We start from the raw sequence: 8,778 nt of genomic DNA on the forward strand, positions 1-8,778 counted from the left end.
AGCAAACAGCGAACCTCAAAGTGGACCAGCTGGTCTCCCACTGACCAATTCCCCCAGGACACTCAGTCCAGAGCGAATCCCAGGGGCTGGAGCGATAGCACAGCGGGTAGGGTGTTTGCTTTGCACGCGGCTGACCCAGGTTCGATTCCCAGCATCCCATATGGTCCGCTGAGCACCACCAGGGGTAATTCCTGAGTGCAGAGCCAGGAGTGACCCCTGTGCATCGCCGGGTGTAACCCAAAAAGAAAAAAAGAAAAAAAAAGAGGACTCCCACGGAGAAATGAATTTCTGAGGCGAGATGGAGAAAGGGCGTCCCCAGCTCTGAGCCCTGGACAGAGGAAAAGAGGGCGGGGACACTCAGTCACCCCAGCAGGCAGCGCCTGGGGTGACCCACTCACCTCACCCAGGGGAGAATAAGGGACCACATCTTCATTCACAAAGCCGGGGCCTTCAGCCCCGCCTGCAGGATGCCCCTGTCCCACCCTAACCCAAAGCAGGAACCTCCTGGTCCCCTTTTGCCACCCACCAAAGTGCCTTTAACCTTCACCTTCTCTCCCGACAAAGGCACACGGCCAGCCCCAGGGGCGGGCACTGCCGGGCTTGAGGAGGCAGCTGTGGACAGCAGCGGGGCCTTGGGACCGGCAGAAACAGTTTCTGCAGCCCACGCTCAGCACGGCACTAAGGAGAGCCGGGCGGGTGCTGCACACGGTTCCATGCGGAAGGTCTGGGTCGGTTCCCAGCACGGCAGGCTCCCCCCCCCCCTACTGAGCACAGGGCTGGGCAGAGCAGGCCAGACCCCAGCACCACTGGGTATAGCCCCCCCATCCTGCCCCCCACACCCCAACAAAGCAAAATCTAGACCGAGAAAGGGGATTATCATCAGGCCTTACGTGGAACCGCAGGAAACGTGAAGGAACTCGGGGGGACTCACAGGTCCACCATGTGCTGTGTCAGTGCAGGGAGGAGAAAGAACCGAGACCCAGAATGGGGGCGTTCTCGGGCTCCTGCACCCCAGGTATTGTCCTCCAGTGCATCTTCTTCACGCCGCTGCTGGGCTCAAAGCCGGCTCGGGGAACACGGGCTAATGCTCAGAACCCCGCAGGCACTGAGGGTTGCACCCAGGCCAGCGTGGGGACTGCCCCAGGGTGGTGCAGAGTCTCCTTCCCATCCAACACCCGAAATCTGGGGCCCCCCTTTCATCCAACCCTGATATCTGGGCCCCCTCTCATCCAGCGTCCAATATCTGGGGCCCCTTTCTCAGCCAGTGTCCGATATCTGGGGTCCTTCTCATTCAATGCTTGGTATCGGGGTCCCCTCTCAACAATGCCTGATATCTGGACCCCTCTCACCCAGTGTCTGGCATCCGGACCTCCTCTCACCCAGTGTCTGGGGGCTGGAGCGATAGCACAGCAGGGAGGGCAACCAACCTGGGTTCGAGCCCCTGCATCCCATATGGTCCCCCGAGCACCACCAGGAGTAATTCCTGAGAGCAGAGTCAGGAGTGACCCCTGTGCATCACCGGGTGTGACCCCCAAAGAAAAACAGTTGTCACCCAGTGTCTGGTATCGGGGGCCCCCTCCCATCCAATGCCTGCTGTCGGGGGCTCTTTCTCATCAATGTCCGTGCCCTGCTGGGCGCCCGGGTGGCTCAGTTACAAAGAGAGGCGGCTGCTGTGGCCGCCCTTGTTTGAAGAGGCCACTCTAGGCTACCCCCCCACCGCCCCCCAGGACAGGCTCTTCCTCCGTGGGAACTTGAGCCCAGTTCTACCCAGCCGAGGGTCAAGAGTCGTTGCTGCCTCCCACCACTAGAAGGCTCCTCCTGGCCTCCTCCGGGTGGGCGTGGGGGATCCGGAGCGCAGGAGGAAGCCAGCAGCTGCCCAGACACAGCACAGGGAGAAGGGGGCGGGAAGATCACTGGCCAGTGCTGCCCTGCCGGACAGACTTCGGGGCCCGCAAGCGGTCATTTCCGCTCCTACTTACTCCCCGTGACAAACTCAAGGCAGGACAAGTCCCCACCTGCTTCCTGGGGGCCAGTGGGGGTGGGGGTGGGGGGAGGCGTGGGGACGAGGCAGCTCAGGCCGACAGACAGGCTTCCCGTGCTGGAGGGCCTTGTACCGGGGCCCAGAAATCCCTGCCATGAGGGGCTGAAGCTGCTTCCCAAGGGGGTGAGACCACCCGGGGCGGGGAGCTGGGTTGATCCTGGGGGTGACAGGAGCCTCCGCTGTGATCTCTGGGAGTTTGTTGTTTGTTCACATAAAGATGGTCGGTCTCCAGGGCTGGAGAGATACACGGGGCAAGACTCTGGCCTTGCACATGCTCAAGCCTGTTTTAAGTCCCTTAAATCCCTAGCACTAGCACTGCCGGTGTGAGCCCCGAGCACCCCCCCCCCACACACACACACACCCTTCCCCTCCCCCACACCCAGCAAAACAAAACAAAGAAAAGAAAGAAGGCTGTAGATCTCCAGGAAGAATGGGGCTGAGAGGCTCCTTTTCCTAAAAAGGAGGCAACAGGCTCTTTTTTAAATAAATTTTGAGGGGCCGAAGTGATAGCACAGCAGGGAGGGCATTTACCCTGTACACAACCAACCTGGGTTCGATCCCCTGCATCCCATATGGTCCCCCGAGCACCACCAGGAGTGATTCTTGAGCACAGAGCCAGGAATGACCCCTGAGTATTGCTGGATGTGGCCCAAAAACTAAAAACAAAACTGTAGCACGGTCGCACTGTCATCCCATTGTTCATCGATTTGCTCGAGCGGGCACCAGTAACGTCTCCATTGTGAGACTTGTTGTGACTGTTTTTAGCATATCGGAAAGCCCAGCAAGCTACCGAGAGTATCGAGAGTATCCTGCCTGCACGGCAGAGCTTGGCAAGCTCCCCGTGGTGTATTTGATATGCCAAAAACAAAACAAAACAAAACAAAACAAAAAGTTTGGAGACCAGAGAGTACTTCCCCATGAATCTTCGTGCCCGGTGTAGTCACAGCCCTTGGGAGGTGGGAGCGGGGAGCGCGGGGGACCAAGATCAATGAAACAGAAGCCGTTTCTCGGCTGGTATCGCTGAGTCCCACCCAGGATCTCAGCGATTCAGGACCTGCCTCTTCCCTCCCCACAGCTTCCTCGCCGTGTGTATCCCACGTCCTAAATACAACCGGACACCTGAGATCTCCCACAAAGGATGAGCCCCACCGTGAAAGAGTCAGGTCGGGCCTGAGCAGACTCGCCTGGTCCCCCGGGTGTACTCTCGAGCCACCCAGCAGCCAGGGGAAGTCCGCAGGGCAGCACTCAGAGGCGTGGGAAAGTGAGGAGCTCTGCCCGGGGCCTGCCGCGAAGAGGCGGGCACACTCCACTCTGGCCGGCCTCCAGGTGCTCCGCGCAATCTGTCACCCTCATCACGGGAGGCCCAGGAGAAGGAGCAGCTGCCGTCCTGCCCGGGGGCAGCTTTCCCACCAGCTCATACAAGCCAGCAACTCCCACGGGGCAGCACACAAGGTGAGATTTCCAGAACCTTCTGCATTCTTGTGCAAAGCAGCTGGGAGTGGTCAGACCCTGTTCCATGTTCTCCATGTTTTTAATTTTTTTTTTTTTGCTCTTCTTTCCATTACAAAACACCCCACGCATCCCACTTACACCTTTCCTTCCATGAGTCATGCTAATCTCACACATCGTTCCTGGGTTTCTGGGGCTCCTCGGGTGCCCCTTGACCCAACAGCTTTCAAATCCGAACCCCACCCCCAGCCTGCAGTGAAAGCATTTGAGGGGAGAGGAGCTGAGAAGGGGTCCGGCCCTGGGGCCACCTTCCTGGGCACACAGCGCAGACGCTACTTGGTGTGTCCAAGGCAGCTTGTCAAAGAGAGGGGCAGGGTGGCGAGGCTCGAGGCAGATTGGCAGGGCAGCGGGTGACTTCCACTCTCATCTGTGCTCTTCTACTCTTTTGTGAATGGGAAAGGAAATGAGTGTCGGGCACCAAATACCTCCTCCCCTCTCCACTTCCTGACAAAATGCAATTCCCCCCCCCCCCCCCCCCGCCGTGAGCCGCCCTGCTGGGATGGAAGCTGGAGCCTTTTCTGGGGTCGATTCCCGCCCAAAGAGGGAGTTCTGGGGAAGGAAATGCCACGAGGACATCTCAGCGCCTCTTGCTGTGACAAACGTTTCCCCCCTGCACCTGGCAGGAGCCTTGACTCGGGCAGAGTCCCGTGAAACGGATGCGCGGCCTGTGTGCTGCGAGGCAAAGCCGACCCGATACCCCTGAGCTAAGGACACATGCTCAGACTCCTGCAGTGTGACAAGCACAGGGGCGCCCCCGGGGAGGGAGAGTGTGACCTTGGTTTCCCTGGGAGGCTGGGCGAAAGCTGAGTAGACAGGCTTAAACCGCACTGCCTCCCCCCGCCTGGCACTCACCTTAAGACCTTTTGTTTGGGGGTCACGCCCAGCTATGCTCAGGGCTTGCTCCTAGCTCTGTGCTCAGGGATCACTCTTGGTGGAACTCGGAGCAGGGAAGACCTTTTTCTTCAGAAGAGACTGTGCAGGTGTGTGTGCATGTATGTGTGTATGCACATGCGGGTGGCTGTGTGTGCATATGTGTACGTATCTGAGTATGTGTGCACGTGCATGCATGTATACACAAATGCGCATATGTACATGAATGTGTGCATGGGTGTGGGTGTGTGTGCGTGCATGTGTGCATGGGGTGTGGTGTGTGTGTGTCTGTGTGTCTGTGTGTGCTTTTTCAGGCTGAGCAAAGCCACCCAGGCTACATCAGTGGCACCAGGCATTCAACCGCAGTCCGGCCCTGCACCCCTTTTTGAGCTATCTCCCTGGCCCCCAACAGGGATTCTGGTATCTGTTTTGATATCTGAAAAATCCTTTTTAAAGTCTTGTAAGACTCAAATTGACTGCCTCAGGACTCTTGGAAGCACAGACATCCTAGAGAAAGCGCACAGAGCCACGGTCCAGAGAACACACCCAGCCCCGCTCCACTTCTAAGCAGCTGGGAAACCACTTCTAAGCGATGCTGGGCCCCAAGGCAGCAGTGCAAGTCTCTCCGGGGGCCACAGGCTCAGGGCAGACTGAGGAAGGGGCAGTGGAGAGAAAGCTGCCTGGGGCTGCTGGAAGTGCCTTTTCATCCATGAGTGTTTGTGGGGGGGAGGGGCATCGGTGGGATGGGGGGAGGGTGCTTTGCAGAAGACAGTGTCCTCTGGCCTTTCCATCCTAGAGCTTCCTTTTCTTTTCAGACGTTTCCCCCCAGAAGCACTGTCCTCGAGTTGTTCGTAGATTTGCTCGAGCGGGCACCAGTAACATCACCATTGTGAGACTTGTTACTGTTTTTGGCATATCGAATACGCCACGGGGAGCTTGCCAGGCTCTGCCAAGGGGGCCGGATACTCTCGGTAGCTTGCCGGGCTCTCCGAGAGGGACAGAGGAATCGAACCCGGGTCGACCACGTGCAAGGCAAACGCCCTACCTGCTGTGCTATCGCTCCAGTCCTCCCCGGAATAAGGACACATATTTTCTTACACTGGAGCCGAGGAGAGCTGGAAGTTTTGAGGTACATTTATTAAAGAGACACTCGGGGCTCACGGGCCTTGGCTGCTTTCAGCAGGAAGGCTGGTGATTTGCAGAGTGTTCGGGGTTCTAGCTATCCTGTCCAGGACACTAGACACGGTCCCCGGGAAAGGCCCTTCGCAGCTGGAGTGCCACCGCTTCTTAAATAAAAGGGCTGCGCGTGTTCTCTGCTGGGGTCCCCGCTGGTTAGTCTCTACGCGGCAGGGCAGGACGCAGCCCAAGAAGCAGGGCTGGGGTGGCAGGGGGCTTCCCAACCCTAAAATCATCAGTAAGGACAAACCCCAGGGCCTTCCCGTCGCCCTAAAGCGAGTCCCCTCGGGCTCAGCTTCTGGAAACATCTCCCGGAGAAACTCATCTGCGGGGGGAAAACTGCAGGCGAGTAACCAGAACACCTGCGTTAGGTTTCTAGCCGCAACCGGGCGAGTTTGGGCCGGTTCCCCCAAGCCTTGATCCCGAAGGCGCAAGTTCCCTCCTGCGGCCGCCGGAGTAGCGGCTCGACGGTGCCGCCGCGTCCCCTCCTCCTTACGCCGCGCTGTCCCCTTACCTGCGCTGGGCGCTCCCGCCGCCCCGAGCCGGGCCGCACCCCAGGCGGCTGCGCTGCCCCCGCGGGACGCCGGGCACCGACGGCGGAGAGCAGGCCCCGGGGGAGGCGCCGGCCAGGGGCGCGCCCGGTGCTGGGGGGCGCCGGGGGGTCCCCGAGTCCCCGCAGCGGCCGCGCTGCCCAGGTGAAGCGCAGACAATGCCTTGAACAAAGCCCGCGGGGGCGCGCTCGGGGGCCCGGGCGGACGCTCCGGCCGCCGTCGCGCGCGCGGGGAGCCGCTGGAGCGCGGGGCCGGGCCGGGCGCGGGCGCGGGCCGCGGGCACCACGCGGGGCACAGACTCCGGGCCGGAGGCGGCGGCTGCGCCCGCGGGAGGCCCTGCCCGGGCGGCTGTGCGGGCGGCGCGCGCCCAGGCTCGGCGCGGGCCAGGGGGCGCTGCAGGCCGGCCGCAGGGGCGCGGGAGCCACGTGGGACACCTGTGCGGCTTCCCGGGAGGCGCGGGGCGTGGCGCCCGGGCCCGGCCCAGGTGGGCAGGTGGGCGGAGGCGCCGATCCCCGGGGCCGGGCGGCCGGGCGCGCTGTGCCTGCCGACGTGAGTCAGTGACGGCCTGCAGTTGCGGCTCCGACCCGTGCCAGACTGTTTGCTTTGGCAGAGTTTTGTCGCGGCGGCCCCCCCCCCCCCATCCCCGCTCGCTTGGCTCTTCTATGACCGCTCCTGAGGGTACCAGCGGGCCTGTGGACCGCATCCTCGGGGAAGCACGGAGGGGGGTCCCAGCATTTTAAACTGTTAGTGATTCAATGGCTAGCTCAATGCCTAGCGCGCAGCGCTCAAGCAAGGATGGTTAGGGCTGCCTAGAGTTTTCGCACTTCAGACTTCAGCAAGCAAACTGAGAAACCACTTATTCTGCTCACAGAGATAATCATCGCTGCATTAGCCCATGCTTTCCCACTCCCGTTCTCCTGAGATAAAGATCAACACATTCTTTTAGTTCGATTTTATTGTGTCCTAACTACTTTTACCATTTCCCTTCTTAAACTCGTTTTTTTTGCAACTCCTAGTTTTTATCTGCTACTGCTCAACTCTTCACTTTAATTATGAAGTTACAGGTTTCTGTTATGGCCCAGTTGCTTCCTTGGGATAAACTGCAAACAGCAAACTTCCTAGGCTGGGGCAATTGTGATCAAAGGCTTTAGTTGGGTGAGCAGTGGGGGGTCGCCCTCTGGTTAATTAGCGGATCTTTCAGGAGTGTTGTTGAGCCCACTAGTTAATTTCTGTGGCTGACAACCTCATAGTGACAATTTCTACAGCCTCTAGTGGTAAGAATCCTGGTGCTGAGGTTGAAGTGCTTGCCTTGACGCGACCCATCCTGGTTCCATTCCCGCACCACATTAAGTCTCGGACTGCTACCAGGCATGACCCCTGAGCAGCCAGGCCTATCCCCTGAACACTGATGCGTGACCTAAACCCCACTCTCCCATGGGAGTCCAATGCCATAGCCACCACCGTTCCAGGGACCCGCCTCCCCTTCCTCCTCTCTCCACCCCCCTACGCTCCAGGTAAGCTCAGATATGTAGATCAAGTGTCAGTTCTCTTGCCTTTGGCCATTTGTTGTTCCCTTACTGTTTCTTTATACTCCAGATCACTGTTCTCCACGTGGCATTGTGAGATGCTCTAGTCCAACCACGTGGTGGCAGTGTGGCAGGATTTTCCTATAGCTGAGTGGTATTCCACTGCGTCTATGAACACTTTATCCACTCATCTGGTCTTGGGATCTTGGGTTGTTTCCAGATCTTGGCCGTTGCGAATAGTGCCACAATGAATATAGGGGCACAAATGTCTCTCCAAGAAGTGTTTTTTGGGCCCTTGGTGTAGATGCCGGTAAGTGGAATCACTAAGTCGCATGGAAGCTGTTCTTAAGGTTTCTGAGAAGTGTCCATATAAAACAGGTAACATTTTAAAAATCACTGATTTAGTCACTGCTCATTGAGTTTTTAGACACCGTTTTAGCATGGATCCACCATGTGTAGACTTGCCTCCACCTCTGCATTCAGGTTCCCTCCCACCCCCTCAGCCCGCCCTCCTGACAGGTACCTTGAAAGTTCTGTTGTTCTCCTGCTCTGTGGTTTGGATATTTAGCTCTATCATTCTGTGATGCTGCCCATGTACCTGAGTCCCCTGACCCCCACTGAACTCATCTGTCTCTTCTTCCCACCCCTCTGCTCTAGTTCTTTCCTTCTCCCTATAGTCTGGGGTTAAGGGTGATCTTGACATCCCCTTTCAATCCACTGCATTTTCTTCATCTAGTGCCTCTACCACATACTGAGATCTTGTTTATCCTTTTTCTTCTGGCTTACTTCATTTAACATCCTTCCAGTTACATGTTGCTGCAAACTGCATGATTCCATCATTCCTTACAGTATAGTATTCCACTGTATCTGAAAATCCCATCTAAAAATATAGAACTTTTAAAACCTAGTCAGAAGATTTGGTGACAGTATGAGTATTAACAGTATTAACCCAGGGTATAGTTAACACTTCTACTTGAGACTAGTGCTACAGATTAGAACTTCAGAAGGAACAGGTTAATGGGCATGCTTTACATGTTGGAGGCCCAGGGAGATCCCATGTGGTCCTCCAAGCACCACCAGATGTGGCCCCGAAACAAGTATTTTT

This window comes from Sorex araneus, chromosome 11, assembly GCF_027595985.1.
Source record: "Sorex araneus isolate mSorAra2 chromosome 11, mSorAra2.pri, whole genome shotgun sequence".
Classification (NCBI taxonomy): Eukaryota; Metazoa; Chordata; class Mammalia; order Eulipotyphla; family Soricidae; genus Sorex; species Sorex araneus.